Here is a 20,264-nt window from a genome sequence, read left to right as displayed (position 1 = left end):
ATAAGGACAGTTTTAAGAAACGTATGTTTGGAAAAGAAACTACATGTACACAGGACACAATTCAAAAGGTATTGTAAGAGGTTAATCGTCTCTCTATTCTTTTCCAGGGCTACCTATTTCCTCTTCGTAGAGGCAATTGCTGGCAACCCACCAGGGTCTGGGGAGCCTGGTGGGCTGCCGTCTATGGGGTCGCACAGAGTCGGACATGACTGAAGCGACTTAGCAGCAGCAGCAGCAGAGGCAATTGCTATTACCAGTTTCTTCGTCCTTCCAGGGATGGCCTATGTTTACACAAGCATGCGATGCTTATAATTTTTAATGCAAATAATATTATAACATATCATATACACTACTCTGTCACTTGCTCTTTTAGCTTGATGATGTATCTTGGAAGTTGTTTCATGTCAGTATTTATAGCTGCTTCACTCAAAGGATTTCTTTTTATGCATTTATATCATTTGTCTACTCTTCTACTAATGAACATTAGGCTATATTTCCATCTTTTTATATTATAAACAATGTTACTATAAATGTTTTTCTGTCTATATCATATAGCACATGTGTTAGCTTATGTATGGGTTTCCCTTATGGCTCAGCTAGTAAAGAATCCGCCTGCAATGGGGGAGACTTGGGTTTGATCCCTGGGTTGGGAAGATCCCCTGGAGGAGGGAAAGGCTACCCACTCCAGTATTCTGGCCTGGAGAATTCCATGGACTGTTATAGTCCATGGAGTTACAAAAAGTCAGACATGACTGAGCGACTTTCACTTTTACAAGCATATCTATAGGATAAATGCCTAAAGTAGCATTGCTGGGGCAAAGAATTTGTACATTTAAAATTTTGATGGATATTGCTAAATTGTACTCTATAAAAAAAAGTTGTACCAACGTACATTCCCAAATACAGTGGAAGAGAGCAAGATACATTTTAGAAAAGCTATATAAATTAGATGAAAATGTGGGAAAGGGGCAAAAATCAGATTATAGCATAGCACTGTGTTCCACTGTAGATGCTATTGGTTGTTATTCCTATCTAGAGTTTATTATGTCTCAGGCTTTGTTGTGGGCTCTTAATTAGCTCAAAACAATTCTATAATTAATTATTAGGTGATTTTATTTGAAGGGACTTTAAATTGGTACCTTGCATAACAGTTAACTTTAATAGTTAGCGCAAACATTTATTGAATATCTCCTGTGTGCCAGGAACAGAAAGAAACACTTCCAATTCTATGTTATTTAGTCCCATGAGATAGGTATTATTATCCTAATTTTCTGATGAGGAAACGGAAATTCAGGTTTGGCCCAAGATATGCTATGGAATTAAAGAAGGCGTCTCTAATTCTTTCAGCTGTGTCACACTGGCTTGTGAGACCTAGAAGATTGAGAATACTCAGTCAATTAAAATGACATTTTTCTAAGGAAGAAGACTGTGAGTCCAATAGCATTGCAGCAGGGAGGATGTCCAAAAATGTATCCTCTGAACTTGTCAGCAGAAATTGCAACCACCTGGTAACCAAAGGATGTTTTCTAATATAAAAATCTTAACAATACTGCCATTCTCTGTCAGATAGTTAGGGTCTAAGAGGCAGATATGTCATCACATGTTATGACCCTGCTCAAGAAGGAGCAGATTTTAATCGCAGCATCATCTTAGGAATTGGCAATTGCAAGAAAGGGAACATAAGGGGGCGGAACACAAGTTTCATTTTCACATTAGGATACACAGCTGAGCTGAGACACTATCAATGACCAAAATTTGAGTCCCCTGGTTACTGCTCTGATGAAATCCTGTGGAAAGCAGAGTTTCACTTCCAGACAGATTGACCACCAACAGGACCAAAAAGACCCAGGCAATCATCTGTTGCTTTTTTTCTACCAAAGAAAACTGCTGAGGAACTTTTGCTGGAAGCCAGGGATAGCAACATGTGTCCTCTGTTGAGTTTGTGTTCAAAAGATGGTGGTGCTGGAGACTTGAAAGTACCTCTTTAAGAAAAAGTTGTATTTTATTTTTAATTGGAAGATAATTATTTTATCTACAATAATGTGATGGCTTCTGCCATATATCAACATGAATAAATCATAGGTACACACACGTCCCCTCCCTCTTGAACCTCATCCCCACTTTCTCCCCCATCCCAGTCCTCTAGGTTGTCACAGAACACTGGCTTTGGACTCCCCGCATCATAGAGCAAATTCCCACTGGCTGTCTGTTTTACATATGGTCATGTATATGTTTCATCTCACCCTCTCCTTCCCCACTGAGTCCCAAAGTCTGTTCTTTATGTCTGTGTTTCCTTTGTTGTCCTATAAATAGGATCATCAGTTCCATCTTTCTAGATTCCATTATTTATGTGTTAAAATACAATATTTGTCTTTCTCTTTCTGACTTACCTCACTCTGTATAATAGGCTCTAGGTTCATCCACCTCATTAGAACGGACTCAAATGCATTCCTTTTTATAGCTGACTAATATTCCATTATGTATATGTACCACAACTTCTTATCCATTCATCTGTCAATGGACATCTAGGTTGCTTCCATGTCCTAGTTACTGTAAACAGTGCTGCAATGAACGCTGGGGTACGTGTGTCTTTTTCAATTATGGTTTTCTCAGGATATATGCCTAGTAGTGAGATAGCTGGGTCATATGGTAAATTTATTCCTAGTTTTGTAAGGGATCTCCGTACTGTTCTTCATAGTGGCTGTATAAATTTACATTCCCACCAACAGCAGAAGAGGGTTCCCTTTTCTCCACACCCTCTTCAGCATTTACTGTGTGTTGACTTTTGATGATGACCATCCTGACCTGTGTCAGATATCTCATTGCACTTTTGATTTGCATTTCTCTAATAATGAGTGCTGGTGAACATCTTTTCATGTGTTTACACTTAAAAGATTTTACACAATGAAGGAAACCATAAGCAAGGTGAAAAGACAATGATCAAAATGGGAGAAAATAATAGCAAATGAAACAACTGACAAAGGATTAATTTCCATACAAGCAGCTCATGCAGCTCAATATCAGAAAAACTAACAACCCAATACAAAAGTGGGCAGAAGACCTAAACAGATATTCTCTAAATAAGACATACAGATGGCTAATAAACACATGAAAGTTCCTTTTTAATAGGGATATTTTGCACACTGCCCCTTGCTGAGGCCTCAATACTATCAAATAGCTTAGTTCAACAAGTGTTTACTGTGTCTGCCAATATAGGAACATTTCCATGATGAATCAGCTGTAAGATATATGAAATATGAATTATTCAATTTATATGCAGAGGAATATTTAGTCCAATTGTGCAGATAAAAACACATACACATGAAAAGCTATAAGACTTCTTCCAACAAATATTTGTTCATAGAATCTACTATGTGAAAGGCATGGAGCCAGTTTCTCAGGATACTAGGTTCAGAGAAAAAGAGACACAGATCCTTGTCTTCCTTATTTACAGCGTAGATGGGGAGACAGATGACTGAAGAGTTACATCAAATGAGTATTACAGGAATATGTGCTACAGAGATTCAGAGAGGTTATGTTAACCTGTGCTGGGGACAGAAAGCTTTAAGTAGAGGGTAGATATGAAAGTCAAAAGGGCAATGATCAAATATTTTTATCGTCTTTCTTCTGGGTGAAGAAATCTCCTAGTAGAAGATGTTATTGTTGCTTAGTCATTAAGTTGTGTCCAACTCTTGCACTGTGGACTGTAGCCTGCCAGGCTCCTCTGTCCATGGGATTTTTCAGGCAAGAATACTGGAATGGGTTGCCATTTCCTTTTCCAGGGGATCAAACTTGCATCTCCTGCACTGGCAGGTGGATTCTTTACCACTGAGCCACCAAGAAAGCCCCCCAGAAAAAATAGGTATGGAATTATAAGTGCTGATAAGCAAATATTTCCCTCTTTTCTCCTTCTGGGCACATGGATGATTATATTTCCCCATGCTTTCTGAAGTTAGGCTTGGCTAAAGACATGAAAGTAACCTAAATGTCCACTGCAGATGAATGGATAAAGAAGACATGGTACATATATACATGGAATATTACTCAGCCAGAAAAAACAAGGAAATAATGCCATTTGCAGCAACAAGGATGCAACTAGATATTATCATACTTCAGTTCAGTTTAGTTCAGTTCAGTCGCTCAGTCACGTCCAACTCTTTGCGACCCCATGAATCACAGCACACCAGGCCTCCCTGTCCATCACCAACTCCCAGAGTTCACTCAGACTCACGTCCATCGAGTCAGTGATGCCATCCAGCCATCTCATCCTCTGTCGTCCCCTTCTCCTCCTGCCCCCAATCCCTCCCGGCATCAAAGTCTTTTCCAATGAGTCAACTCTTCGCATGAGGTGGCCAAAATACTGGAGTTTCAGCTTTAGCATCATTCCTTCCAAAGAAATCCCAGGGTTGATCTCCTTCAGAATGGACTGGTTGGATCTCCTTGCAGTGCAAGGGACTCTCAAGAGTCTTCTCCAACACCACAGTTCAAAAGCATCAGTTCTTTGGTGCTCAGCCTGCTTCACAGTCCAACTCTCACACCCATACATGACCACTGAAAAAACCATAGCCTTGACTACATGGACCTTTGTTGGCAAAGTATGTCTCTGTTTTTGAATATGTTATCTAGGTTGGTCATAACTTTTCTTCCAAGGAGTAAGCATCTTTTAATTTTATGGCTGCAGTCACCATCTGCAGTGATTTGGGAGCCCAAAAAGATAAAGTCTGACACTGTTTCCACTGTTTCCCCATCTATTTCCCATGAAGTGATGGGGCCGGATGCCATGATCTTCGTTTTCTGAATGTTGAGCTTTAAGCCAACTTTTTAACTCTCCTCTTTCACTTTCATCAAGAGGCTTTTTAGCTCCTCTTCACTTTCTGCCATAAGGGTGGTATCATCTGCATATCTGAGGTTAGTGATATTTCTCCCGGCAATCTTGATTCCAGCTTGTGCTTCTTCCAGCCCAGCGTTTCTCATGATGTATTCTGCATATAAGTTAAATAAGCAGGGTGACAATGCACAGCTTTGATGGACTCCTTTTCCTATTTGGAACCAGTCTGTTGTTCCATGTCCAGTTCTAACTGTTGCTTCCTGACCTGCATATAGGTTTCTCAAGAGGCAGGTCAGGTGGTCTGGTATTCCCATCCCTTTCAGAATTTTCCAGAGTTTATTGTGATCCACAGAGTCAAAGGCTTTGGCATAGTCAATAAAGCAGGAATAGATGTTTTTCAAGGGAAATAAGTCGGAAAGAGAAAGACAAATACCGTATGATATCATTCAGATGTGTAATCTGAAATATGACACAAATGAATGTATCTACAAAAACAGAAACAGACTCACAGACATAGATAACAGATTTGTGGTTGCCAAGGGGGAAAGAGGGTTCAGGGAGGGATAAAGTAGGAGGTTGGGGTTAGCAGATATAAGCTATTATACATAGAATGGATAAACAACAAGGTCCTACTGGGAGCTATTCAATATCCTATGATAAACCATAGTGGAAAACATAAAAAAAGAAGGTATATGTATATAACTGAATCACTTTGCTATTTGGGAAGAATTAATAAACACTGTAAATCAACTATACTTCAATTTAAAAAATAAAGGCGTTTAGGCTTGGCTATATCTGCTTGGTCAAAGCAAGCAGAATCGCTCTGTGCCACTCCTTTCTGGAAGTAAGTGTGTGTGTGCTCAGTCACTCAGTCATGTCCACCTCTTTCTGGTACCATGGACTGTAGCTTGCCAGGATCCTCTGTCCATGGAATTTTCCATGGAAGAATACTGAAGTGGATTTCCACTTCCTACTTGAGGGGCTCTTCCTGACTGTTAAGAGTTACATGCAATTAAACACACTTTGTCCCACTGGGGTGCTGCTCCTCCTGGATACATATGTTGAGAGGAAGCCTCTGTCAGTCATGGTCCCTAAAGGACCACAATGAGCAGAGCCCTCTGGCCCTTTACAAGGTATACATGATTACAGTTTTAGCCCACTGAGATTTTAGAATTATGTTTGTATTAGCCCATCTTGACTCATGCATGGTCCTTCTATTCAGCAAAAATTTTGATCCTGAGGAACCTAAGCACTGTTCTTTGGGGCTAGAAATAAACCATTGAAGAATACACACAAGTTTCTTCTTTTAGAGCTTATATTCTAGTTGCATGAAGGTTAGGAGATAAAGCTAGAGATAGATGACAAAAAAGTAAACAAAAACATAACTAATAAGATTCCAAATTATAATTACTCTTAGTGAGATAGAAAGTAACTTTTTAATAAGGAATATTTTTGACAGGGTAGTCTCTGAGAAGATGATATTTGGAACTGAAATCTGAAGGATAAGGTAGTATTTACCATGTGAAAACTCAGCAGGGAGCATTCCTGATGGAAGGAACAGCAAAAATCCTGAGATCAAGAAAGAGATTGGCTTACATAATGAGCAAAAGACCAGTGTGGTCTGAAAACGATGCTTGTAGGGAGATGAGTGTGGTGCCAATAAGATGGGGGAGTTGAGAGCCCAATATTACGGGTTGCAATAAGAAGTTTGAATTTTAAGTAAAATGGGAGGTCAGTGAAATATTTTAAGTAGAGGAGTTATATGGTGTTATTTATCTTTCAAAAAGATCACTCTGCTACGGGAGAAGGCCAAGCATAGATGCAGGAAGACCACCTGGGGGACTATTATAATATTCCAGGAAGGAGACTTTGATAGCTTGGTCTAGGGTGGCAGCACTGGTGATGGAGAGAATTGGGCACATTTGAAATATATTTTACTGGTACAACACACAAGATCTGCTGATTGAATGTGGGTGGATATTAAAGATGATGTCTAAATTTTTGGTTTGAGTTAAATGGATAAATTTGTTGAGAGAGGGAGGACTGGAGTAGAAACAGAAAGGAGACTGGAGAGGTCTAAGGAGACTAAGCAGTTCTATTTAGAAAAGTTTAATGTGCATATTAGACACGATATTAAGACACCAAAATCGGGCTATGCCTGGAGAAAAATAAGGAGTCACCAGCAAATAGATAGTATTTAAAGCCAGTGAGTAGATGAGGTCATCTAGGAAATGTGTGTAGATTTTAAGAGGAGAGCCCAGGTCTGGGCCCCATGAGCACTCCAAAACTTAGAGGCTGAACAGAAGAAGGGTCATGAAAGAAGCCTGAGAATACAAAGACCAATGAGGTAAAAGAAGAGCAGAGGTGCTGGAAGTCAAGAGAAGAGTGTTAAGATGGGAGGAATGGTTAGACATGTTAGTTGCTGCTGAGAGGTGGATAAGAGAAGACAGAATTTTCATTGACTGTGGCACAGAGGTGGTTCTCAGTGAGCTGAAAAGAGCAAATTCAGTGGAGATGGAAACTAGATTGCAAAGGGTTGAAGAAGGAATGAATACGTAGTAAAAAGTTGTGTGTAGAAAAGTTGTAAAAGCAAGCAAAGAATGGTCTGATTGACAGATGGTCAATGCATGATGGTGCATGTGGGTCAACAGAACTGCTTTTTAAAGGATAAGAGATTCTACAGCATGCTGTATAGTGATGGGGAAGACTCAGTAGAGAGAAGGAAAGAGAGAGAGAGGGAAGGAGGGAGGAGGAGAAAGAAGAAGGAGAGGTGGAGGAAAAACAGGGAGACTTTAAACACAAAGTGCTTTAGAGTGTATAGAGTTAACAAGCACGGTAGAAAAGAAGGCATTGACATTGATGTTGAGGAATTTTGTGTAGGCAGAAAGATATGGCAACATCATTGACTAATGCCCATTTGTAGTACCTGAGATGGTATTTTGGTATAAAAACTAGTAGGATAGACTGATTGTAGCCATGGCTTTATTAGAGAAATAGTAGGCCTAAAGACTGAAAATACCTAACTGGAGAGTGGGAAGGGAAGATTATTCAGTACAGGAATCTGTTCTACCACTGCCTTTGATAGGCACTCATCCAGCCTCTGCTCAAAAGTGAGGGCAGATTTCAAAGCTGCTAATTTTTGAGCTGGTCTTCCCCAGTGGCTCAGCGATAACGAATCTACCTACAATGAAGGAGATGAGGCAGGAACCATGAGTTTGATCCCTGGTTTGGGAAGATCCCCTGGAGAAGGAAATGGCAACCGACTCTAGTATTCATGCTTGAAAAGTCCCATGGACAGAGGAGCCTGGTGGGCTACAATCCATAGGGTCACAAAAGAGTCAGACACAACCTAGCAACTAAAAAACAACAAAGATTTGAGTTAGCTTTGGGACTTTGTTATTCAGGCCAAAGCGGATTTGAGAGGAGGGGGCTTGATGAAAATAGCTTCACAAGGGGGAGCATTTAGGAGGGTGGGAGCAGGGAGTCCGTGAAAGTAGAGAGGCCAGATAGGAGGGCTGTGGGACAGGGGACAACAAATACAGCAGCACTGGGGTTGTAGAGAAAGGGAGACAATGGGGCGGATGACATGAAAGGCTGTATGAGGAAGCATTTAAGACCGTCAGTATCTGGGAGGAAGAGGTAAGCATGGGAGAGGGTAAAATATGATTATATATTTTTAAGCTTAGAGAAATTATGAACAGAACAGAATAAGTTAGAGATATAGAACTTGGCCTTTGGGGGTGATTTTCTTATAAGTGATTTTTGAGCCAATGAGACTAGATGAATTTTCAGAGAGAAAGTATAGAGAGAGAAGGGCAGGACATAAAGAAGAAAGAGGAATGAGTGAAGGAGGCATAAAAGAACAGTGGGATAGAGAAGAGAGTTTCAAGAAGAAAGTATCTCTTGTGATCAAATGCAACAGAGAGCAATTAGGCCCATACTGAGATCACTAATAGTACTATATCTGCTTAGTTTATAAAGTTCCTTCATAGTGATCCATTTCATTTACAAGTTTTAGGTCTTTTTAGTAATTCTCTGAGGTAGGAAAAGGTAGGTATTCTCATTTTCAGAATATAGATTTGTCAAGGTTGCTCGGCAGTTTACACAGATCAGTGGCCCTCAAAATGAGGTTCCCAGAGCAGCAGCACCTGGGAATTGGTTGGAAATGCAAATTATTGGGCCCTATTCCAGATCTACTAAATCAGACACACTGGGGGTGGAGCCCAGCAATCTGTGTTCTAACAAGCTCTCCAGGTAATCCTGATGCACACTAAATTTGGGAACCACCAACTTCTATATAGCCAGCACATAGAGGAGGGAAGACAGATGCCAGAGGGGAAGTAAAAAACGAAGGCAGCTAGGGTGGTCACTTTCCCCAGTTAGGTCTGACCTCATTTCCTGGGGTTGTGGTTTGAGGGTGCTCATTCAAGAACTCTGAATTCTGCTTTTTCAGTATTATCTTGACTTCCATTTAACTATGAATCACTTTGTTAATGCATTTGTTCAGTGCCATTATATTTGCGGGCGTACACACTTTTCAATGAAAAATAAAATTTTATTAGTGGAAGGAACAACTTTACTAAAAAAATTTCTTATAGTATATAACGTGGTGATCAAAATTCTATGGTTTCTTAATAAAGAGTCACTAACATCTTTGTGCATCTAGAAACTACAATGTTTAGGCATAATCCTGCTATGGCTATTTAAGAAAAACATGAACAAAGACTCACAGAATAGCCTGAAGCAATAAAGCCTAAACCAGAGTGGGAATTGGTTGTGGGGATATTTGGTGGTCCGGAGAATCAGTGAGAGTTGACTGATGAGAGATGATTATTAGTTTGGCACAAATTAGCAAACTGACACAGTGTCAGTTCACAGAGAAGTATTACGGAAACTTTCCTCTTTAACGATTTGGCCTTCTCTACAGAAGAGAATAAACACATTTAACATGATGTTTTATATCTCTGCCCCTGTTTATCAGTAAGACTTTCCCTTGCCCCAGGGTCAAATGGGCAGTCTACTTTTGCCCTGGACAGTAAGCCATTGACCCATTCAACCCCAAGTCCTCGGCCTCCACTTTCTCTCCTTGGCATTAATGTAATTTCTCTTCTAACCTTCTTGACTCCAGTCTCTAGCTGTGAAGCTTCCTAACGCTCCTTACAGACGTGATTCTTCATCACTTAGACTGAATGTCTTTGGTGTTTTTCTGTGTGTATGTGTGGCTAAAAGAAGGAAGTAAACAGATTCTGAAAGTGCCACTACTGTGCATCAGTTGTTTTTCTACCTTCTATTTTGGTCAGGTATGTCCTCCATAGTCCAAGAGGTCAGTCAGGGTAGGAACTAACACATTTTGTAGTCCTCAAATAACTTCTGCCTGAGAGAATTTTTGATTGACTAACTTTAGGGGGGGGGACCCTAAAAAAATTCTTTTGGCAATCTTCAACAGGACAGATGGAAATGTGCCTGGCAGGGTTTGATGTTCTAGGACGAAGTTTCTATCATCTTTTGTCTAGTCACAGAAGGTACTTTGGAGTAAGGAAAGGAAAACTGAGTTTGATGTGGGCTCATTTGGCTGGATATATGCTAGTTGGACATGCAATTTTTTGGCATGTCTGCCTAGTGTTTTCTGTAGTAAATGGGGAGCTCAGTGAGCATCTGATGAAGAAAACATAAGACCTCAACAATCGCAGCAATGAAAACATTAAAATAGGAAACCAAAACCCACATGTGTGCCTGTAAGTTTCCACAAATGTAGACAAAAATTACTTATGGGCCAGGCAGACCCACAACTTCAGGAAAGATCTAGGTAAGATCAACTAAACAATGAGTGCTACTGGCATTTACCAAGATTTACCAAGTTTAGGGGCTAAGCAAAGGTGTTCTTTAGTTTTTGATGTTATTAATTAAGTGCATCCAGCCTTCCTGCGAAGTGAATCAGTGTTCCTTATTTCATATGAGAGGAGACAAGAGCAGAGAGAATAAATGACTTGCCATTTTGCCAACCAGTAGCATCTTCCCAGCCACACTGTTAGAATTTCCAGTGGAGTTTCAAAGGATGACTTTAACTTCAAATTTAGTCTGGATTCATGCAAGGCCCCTTAGGTAAAATTTTCAGGTCTCTGAAGTCATTCACTGGTCCCACTTGGGAGGCTCATAATGGTCAGTAAGGGTCTACTAGGAAGGTGTGGGGTTTTAAATGCTTCTCATAGTGATTTAAATTAGTACTTGTCTTACTTTCTTAGTATAAACTTGCCATCTCTGAGTGCCACTTATGTGCTATACAGAACAAAGAACAAGCTGGCTGGAAAATTAATTAATTCAACAATTGGTGGTAAAGGAATCCAAAAGCTTGCCAGACTAGTAGCCCAGTGTGATTTGTAGCAACAGAAAAAGACAAATACCTGAGGAATGAGTTTCATGTTTATTTTGGGGGTACTGTTAACAGTTAGCAATAAGAGAAAGGGGCTATAGAGAGCAAACATTATGGATTCAATTTTTTCTCTTGCATGATGGGAGCTTTCCATGTGGAATGACCCCCTATAAACACAGAAGACTCAGAGTGTACTGGTAGAAGAGGAAAGTAAACAGATTGTCATGAGACAGCTAACTGTGCCTTGCAAGTCTGGATCAATCCCCATAAATTAGTGAGGACAGTGTGTCTCCTTAAGCAAACTGTGCAGACAGGGCACAGAAACTATAGTGTTTACAGATGGAAATGGGGGTTGGGAACATCACGTCTTTGAAGGATAATATGTCACCTTTTGGCAGTGCTGGTGGAGTAGCAGGGAAGGAGGACAATGAGAAGCCAGTATTAGGATAGAGACAGGCAGGCTTGGAAGATGGGAATGCTTAGACTTGGAGGGCAGTGGAAGGTTCCAGACATGTGCTTCATTCCAAATCTGTAAATACAGAGATTATCACTCCTGCATTTTGCCAGTGGGAAAGGGAACTAATTAATTAGAGGAAAAGAAGATGTTACTGTATTGGGACATTTTGAATTTCAATGGAGAAGTTGTCAGATTGTTTCAGGATGAGTCAGAAGGAGCTAAATGTTTAGGGGTGCATGATTCAGAAGGGGAATTTTATGTACTAAAAATGTCATTGAGTAAGTGGGCTTTCCTTTTTTTTCTGAGTTCAAATTTGCCTTATTAGCAGCAAAATTCTAACAGGCTGTGATTACACTTAGAGAACTATGTTTTAAAGATCTAAAAAACTCAAATACTTGTATAGATGAATTTTAATAGGGTCATTTCTTATAATGACCTTTCTTAAATGAACCTTGATAAAAAAAATCAGGTGTTGAACAGCTGGATGAAGAGCATCATGTCAGTTTCCGAAAGGAGTTCAGAAAGGGCTAAGTAAAGATATATTCATAATCTCTCTTTCAAGATACATCAAAATGCCCAAAGATTTCTATATTATTTCTTCCTCTCATCTCTTTCAGGGTGGGTCTATCTAATGGAAATAATCCAGAATATGGCAAAAGTTAATGTACAAAGATATTAACCTAGCATTTATTATTATAAAAACATTTTGAAAAACAAGAAGCAGACAGAATAATGTTCAGCTAAATTACAATACACCTGTTCTGTAAAGCATGCTCTTTATGTACTATTAAACTTCAATAAAATGATAGTTATGAAGACTAGATAATGAATATATGAAAAGCATTTACATTTATGATTAATGGAAATGGTAAAGAATTAGCCTGCCAATGAAGGAGATGCAAAAGATGTCTAAATTCAATCCCTAAGTTGGGAAGATACCCTAGAGCAGGAAATGGCAACCCACTCCAGTATTTTTGCCTGGAAAATACCACAGATAGAGAAGCCTGGCAGTCTACAGTCCGTGGCTCACAGAGTCTGACATGACTGAGCACAACATACATACAAGGGTAATAATAACTAACATTTATTTTACACCTATGTAGGTAATATCTCACTTTAAGTCCTTTAGAAGTTTTAACTCATTTAGTTATTAAAACAATCTCAAGTGGTAGTAGAATTATCATCCCCATTTTGCAAATGAAGGAACCAAGTTAGAGAGAGGCTAAGTAATTCCCTAAGTTTACACAAATAGGGAGGTGTTGAGTCACATGGCCCCAGAGACAGGATATAAAATTGTACCTATTATATGCTTAAAACTACTGATAAAGCATATTTGAGGAGAGAATACACCAATTCTAAAAACTGAAAACACTTCTTATACACAACCATATTTCTGCAAGGCTATTATCTTCTGTGGTCCTCTATTCAACTATCTAAATAAACATGATCTTAATCTTATTAGGGCTGAAAGTACTGAATGGATTGTGTGGCTCCCTCTGAGAATTTGTGCAGTATTCTCCTGGCACTGCATGGGGTAATCGGCAGGAGTTTTAATACAGCTCACCATTTGTTTTCTCTCTTGTGAATATGCTGCTGCTGCTAAGTCGCTTCAGTCGTGTCCGACTCTGTGCGACCCCGTAGACGGCAGTCCACCAGGCTCCCCTGTCCCTGGGATTCTCCAGGCAAGAACACTGGAGTGGGTTGCCATTTCCTTCTCCAATGCATGAAAGTGAAAAGTGAAAGTGAAGTTGCTCAGTCGTGTCCGACCCTCAGTGACCCCATTGGAGACCAGAAGAAGTGGCTGATATTGGTATGGATATAGCCAGTTCTATCAGTTGGTACTACTTTTGCAGGACTTTGTGGACCTGAACTTCAGATTCACATAAGACTATATTATGATAATATTATTATATGACATTTGATTACTATTAACAGTTCAAAAATCATTTCCACATCATCTCATTTGATGTTCACAAAAAAAATTGTCTTTATTTTGCAGATGAAGAAACGAGGTTCAAAGATCACTCATATTTTAGAGCCTGAATCCAAACCCTATTATTCTTTTATAAAAAAATGTGATCATACTATATGTATGTACACCTATGTATTTATATAAATGGATGAATACATCTATCTATCTCATCTATCATTGTTTATCTGCCTGGTTCTCCTGAAACTTGCTTTTCTCACCTAATACTATATAATATCTATGTCTCCAAACTAAGATATAAATCTGACATGTTCTTTTAGAAGACCAAATGAATACATCTGTCTACTCAACCATTCCATTCTTGTGGATGTGTATGCTGTTCCAATATTTTTGCAATCATAAATACAACTGCAATGAACATCCTTGTATGTGTGGCCTCATGTACTGGTACTTTAATTTCTACAGGGTTAATTTCCAGAAGTAAAATTGCTGAGTCAAAGGATACAGGCTTTTAAAATTTTAATATATTGTTAAATATATATATATGTGTGTGTATATATATATGTATATATATATATAATCAGATTCCTCTCCAAAAGGCTGGGTCAAGCACTTTCCCACTGATGATGTCTGGAAGTACCTGCTTGTCTGCACCTTAACCAGACTTGGGAGTTGTCACTCCAGTCTCTTAAAAGATCAACTCTGGTATTCTAACTTTAAATCTAGGCCTGTCTTTTCAATTAAGAGGTTTCAAATAACAGAGACTTTGGGCAGATTTTTTAAACAGTTATCTTTAGGAGATTATTCACGATCTAATAGGCTTGGGTTCTGTCAGAGGCTGCTTTTGGCCTCAGCAACTGCTTTGTATACACATATCAATAAATAATAACCATTATGGTCAAACATTTGACAGTGTAGTAAGTTATGAGCAAATCTCCTCATTAGCAGCACTATTATTTTGGTGTTTGCAGCAATCTAGTAGTCACAGCTAAGTTGAAACAAGAGCCATTATGTATGTAAAACATTTTTAGCTCATTTACTTTGAGCTCACTTTGCATACAAGAGCACTTGGCCCATGCCATATGGTGTAATGTCAGAATAAGATGCAAATTGAAGTGAAGAGGAATAGGACCTCTTTGACATGAGAGTGTATTATCATGTGCTTAGATGCTTGTGGCTTTAGAACAGAGTTAACAATTGCTTCTGAATAGATTCAGCTTTTAACTTCCATCTGAGTGACCCACATATTTTCTTATTATTAAAATGGAAAAGTCATTGTCCTAATATATTTATGTATGTCTATGTTTGCTGATTAGTCAAGAGTTGAAATTGTGACATTGCATCATGTTACTTGATTTCCCTTTTAAAAATTTCCTGTCAAGTATCTCATAAGCTGAGTTTGGGGAGGTAATTAATTTGAGTGCTGGATGGGGCAACTTGTAGCTTGTATCCTTTTATCTTTTTCTAGTAATAGCACCTTGATTTTACTCTGGGGACCTTCTCTGCTCAGCTCCTTCAGTCTATAAGGATGCAGCTTAAGTGCAACACCTTCCTTCACCCCAGATCTAACACATTATGTTCTTTGGCATGTGGTTGGTTCCGTTGTGGGCATGTAACCTAGTTCGGGACAATGATACTCAATTCTGGGACACTGAGAAGAAGTTTCCTTCCTTCTTGGTCAAAACTAACAACTTTATGGAATTTTTTAGGTTTTCAGTCTTCTAGATAATAGCTTCTAATAAAGCTTATTACTGTAGCACATTAAAAATTGCCCTGAGGGGAGGGCGGCTGAGAACAGAGCAAAAGCTACTGATAGCACTGACTGAAGCCAGTTCTCTTTTCGGGGAATCATACAATTGAATCACAAATTATTTCTTAGCTTGCCCTTTATTGTGTTTTGTTCCAGATACCTAAAGCACAGTTTGGAAATTAATAGTCTTTCTTCTGAACTGAGATAGATTATATGTTAACTGTCTTAGAACAGTTAATAAGAAATAAGTCATAAGGGTGGGTGAGGAAGACAGCATATTTTCACCCAAACAGAGCTAAGGGAGGGCAAGTCATCCTCTGTTAACTAAAAAATACTTTTCACAAAACAAACATTTCTCCAATTGTCTCATGGAGACCAAATGTAGGGGGCAAGACTGAGAGTCACCTGAAGCACAGACATATAGGCAAGAGCATCACTATAGGACCATGAATGTTAAAATGAAGTCTTTCCTGAGTTGAAATACTGTAAAAGGCACTGGAGGAAGCCAGCTTTCTTAGAAATACTATTGCTGTAAACTATATACTCAAACCATGTCCTACATAAGGCAAAAGCAAAGGCTAAAAATTGCCTGGAATTAGAAATAAGGGAACTGATATGAGGAAATGGCACAGTCATGACAAGGATAGTGTGGAGCACACAGAGTCTGATGGATAGTGTAAGGAGAGACCTGAACTGAAATTTAGAGCAGAGACATTTCCCTCGGCTTGGGGAAGTCTTCCCAATTCTTTCCTTCTCTCTCTCTCTCTTTTTGGTGGGGGCTGTTAAACACGAGTTATCTTTCTCACAGCTGGTAGACAGGATCCCAAGAGTAAGCAGCTCTGTAGGCCCTTGCCTCTCGGTTCTGGCCAGGATGCATCCCGCGGAGCTCCTAAGTGGCAGGTCGCACCTGGGCACCTGGGCACCCGGGCACCCCCACCCTCACTCCTCCAAAAGCCCCAAACTCAGGCAGGTGAGAGAGCCCGGCCTCCACGACCCCTGCCACTCACCCCGGTATCGCTTACACTTTACTGGCCGGATTGAGGTCACGAGATCAACCCGGCCGAGTGGTCAGAGGGTACTAGGGGCCCCCAGGCCTCGTCTCCAGGGCCAAGCCCACACACTGGCTCAGTAGGCCCAATAGCATTAGGAGCCTGCAGCTTCCTCCCCCTTCTCTGGCAGGATCTCCAGGCTGCTGGTCCGGTCTGGGTCCGTGTGGAGGGCCCAGAGCCCGTGGGGACGCGTGGGGCAGTGGGGAGTCGGGAGCGAAAGGCTGTGGGGCTCTGAGGCCAGCGCCAGACCTAGGACCTCCTGCACGTGGTGAGGCAGTCATGGAGGGTTGAGGGGTTGGGAGGAAAAGCCAGAGCTTTGTCGGGAGCTGCGGGTCAGGGACACACCAGGCAGCTTGTGGGGGCACATCCTCCACACTCAGCTTCAAGGTCAGCTCGTCCAAGTGCTTGAGGATCTCACCGGATCCACAGCCAGAAGGCACAAGGTGTCCAGCCCCACGTCCGGGGTGGGGGTGGGGGGCTGTCCACATCCACAGTGCTTTCTACAGCTGAAGGCCATCGGGGAGGGGGCATATTCCCTCCAGACGCTGAAGCAGAGAGAGCCGGAGTGGTGGGAGTCTGGGAAGTATCGGAGGGGCCGATCCAGCACCTTCAGGAGCAGTAGGAGTTGCCGCTTCATTATCTTCTGAGTTTCCGCTCTTGAAGCCACAAAAACAGTGGGAGGCTGGGCCACAAAAACAGCGGAGGCACCAGCTTCGTGAAGAGTGACTCGGAGCAATCGGGGAGAGAGACGGTCAGTCCTGCCCTGGACGTAGCGAAACTTGCTGTGACACAGGCCTCTGGTGGGGAGGATGTTGTGCCGCAGGTCCTGACCCTGGTTCTCGAGACTCCATAAGAATTTGTTGGTTCTATGGGAATCGCTCTCGCTCTTGACTCTGGCGACAAGGCTACAATATCGTGTGGGGCGATTTCCTCCACTCCTGCTCTGGTCTCATGGATTTCCACGGTAGCTTCAGGAGGAAATCCCCACTGGTTTTCTCGCGCAAGTGGGCCTTGTGCTCCTCGGCGGGGCCCTCTCACCTGAGGTACTGCAGGAGGAGCCACCAAGCCTGGCACCTCAGGCTGGGGCTCAGACCCTGGGGGGCCTCTCCCTGATCACCCGCATGTCCTGCCCAGCCCTCCCCGAGCGTGTGCTCGGCTCCCCACCCCTGAGAAGAGCCAGGCTCTCAGCTCAGGGACCTGCTGCTGGCGGCCCTCCGAGCCCATGTGGTAGGCCTCCTCTGTGAGGCCTGCAGTGGCTCCAGCTCCACGCCGGAAGTGACCTCCAACCCAGGTGGGGCATGTCTTCAGACGCTGGAAGAGGATCGCTGGAGGCCCTCCAGGTGGCTGCAGCGATTCCTGGAAGCAGTCAGTCATGAGGGAGAAGCTGCTGAAGCAGGAATCCTGGAAGAAGCTAGATGTCACATTGGAGGTGATCTGGTTAAAGAGCTGGAGATGGTGGAAAGAGTTGGAGAGGACAGAGGAGTCATGAGGAGAGATGAGGTAGAGGTGGCAGCCCTGTGGGGAGCTGGCCAACAGCAGGTGACGGCTGAGGACATGGAGCAAGGCGCAAATGCCCCACAGCAGACGTGCAGGCAGGCGGGGTGCCTCCAGCCTGTGTTGCCCAGTTGAGGCCCGGCTTTGAATGGCGGATGGATTTACCGTCGCCAGACTCACTCACGTAGAAGACCAGAGAACCCCTGCGGGGGCTGGGCTCTGCACTTCTCACGACTCTGATTGACAGCCACGGCTTCCCCTGCCGCCGACAACTGCCCAATGGGGCTCATAGCTGGGCTCAAAGGTCAGTTCCTTTTCAGAAGTGTAGGAGTCATCCCTACTTGGAGGAGAGGATTTGAGTGGAATCTCCAGCCTCCTCTACAGGAGCCCAGTGCAGGAGGACGTAATTTGTCCTTCTCCCAGCATGGATGATGTGGTTGATAAGGGAGCCCAGGTAGAGCTTCTTGGTATGTAGGTACATGCCTCTTCACCAGTTCTTTAATTAGTGGAGTTGATGTGAAGGAAAAATATTTATATAGTGAGCAGGATTGGTGGAATACTACAGTAGGTTGTTCTAAGACAGATTAACATTATATTTTCTTCTGTATGATTTTTGCTTAGGTTGAGTGTATAAAACACTGTCTATGGTCATTATTCCATAGGAAGGAATCTATTAGTTAATCCTTTGTCATTTCCATGAAATCTTTAGACTGATTCCTCAGGGGTACAGTTAAGATCCTGATGCTCAGAGTGGGTCGACAAGAGAAGCTTACCTTTGGTGGGATGTGGATGGTCTTGTTGAAGTGATTTCCACGTGGTTGTGTCTCTTGAGCAATCTTCCCAAGCAGTGTATTCCAGGAGGTAGTAGGCTTTGTATTTCCAAAGCTAACACATCTGGACATGTACAAAGCCAGCTCTGTGGATGGTCTTTTAAATAGCTAAACTGATTGGTAGGAATTCAGTTCAGTTCAGCTGCTCTGTCGTGTCCAACTCTTTGCGACCCCATGGACTGCAGCACGCCAGGCCTCCCTGTCCATCACCAACTCTTGGAGTTTACTCAAACTCATGTCCATTGAGTCGGTGATGCCATCCAACCATCTCATCCTCTGTCATCCCCTTCTCCTCCCGTCTTCAATCTTTCCCAGCATCAGGGTCTTTTCAAGTGAGTCAGTTCTTCGCATGAGGTGGCCAAAGTATTGGAGTTTCAGCTTCAACATCAGTTCTTCCCAGTGAAAACTCAGGACTGATCTTCTTTAGGATGGACTGGTTGGATCTCCTTGGAGTCCAAGGGACCCTCAAGAGTCTTCTCCAGCACCACAGATCAAAAGCATCAATTATTTGGTGCTTAGCTTTCTTTATAGTCCAATTCTTACATCCGTACATGACCACTGGAAAAACCATAGCCTTGACTATCCAGACCTTTGTTGGCAAAGTAATCTCTGCTTTTTAATATGCTAAGTTGGTCATAACTTTCCTTCCAAGGATTGGTAGGAGAAAGCCTCCCTAATGGTACTTGTGCATCTTCTCTATTCATATGGCTGTCTTCTTGATTCGTTTCCTTCTTTTTTTTTTTATCATGGTAAAATGCACAAAACATAAAATTTACCGTGTTGACCATTTTTAAATGTTCAGTTCATTGGTGTTAAAAACATTCATAATGTTGCACAACCGTCACCACTATCCATCTCCAAGGCTCTTTTCATCTTCTAAAACTGAAACTCTGTACCCTTTAAATAATAATTCCCCATTCCTTTCTCCTTCTAGTCTCTGGGAACTATCATTCTAGTGATACTTCCTGTGTCTATGATTTTTTTTTTCTCTTTTGTGCTGGAGGTGGTCTGATTCTCTTCTTGATAACATTGTAGCTAGTCAGGGAGGCTAGTGGGGGGAGTCAGTCAAAATATATGGAGCTGTAGGAAATGGAACAAGGAAGAATGGGACTTGTACTCTGTTAAGCATCCAGTACAGTTAGTTCAATGACCTTGCACAAGTTCTTTAAGCACTCTGGCCTCCATTTCCTCATTTATAAAATGGGGACAGTAATATTGCTTACCACATATGATTTTTATGAGTAAGAAATGGAGTAATACATGTAAAATATACAGCAGTAACTGACACATCCTAAGCACTAGATAAATTTTCGTGATGGTGACAAGCTCTCAGGGCAATTGTCCTTGGTTAAATTACACAGTTCAAGCAGAAAAGGAAGTGGTAGCTGACACAACTCCACCAGGCTGTGTGGGACTAGAGATCAGCTGTGAGGATAGTTTGGTTATTCAAATGGCCTATTTACTATTTCATGTTTATGTCAGCTTTTTCACTTTGTAAGGACTTGAAATATTGTTTTTTGTTGAAAGCACCCATGGCAATGTGAAAGATACAAACA

The 20,264-nt window shown here is 41.6% G+C and overlaps 1 pseudogene; it reads right to left on the bottom strand.

Moving 5' to 3' along the window:
* Window positions 1-16,212, bottom strand: part of LOC102171744 — a 138,514-nt pseudogene extending 122,302 nt beyond the window's left edge.

The sequence above is a fragment of the Capra hircus genome, chromosome 2 (genome assembly GCF_001704415.2).
Source record: "Capra hircus breed San Clemente chromosome 2, ASM170441v1, whole genome shotgun sequence".
NCBI classification, from domain to species: Eukaryota; Metazoa; Chordata; class Mammalia; order Artiodactyla; family Bovidae; genus Capra; species Capra hircus.
Note: the sequence above shows the minus strand (reverse complement) of the source record. Positions and strands in the feature narration are given on the sequence as shown.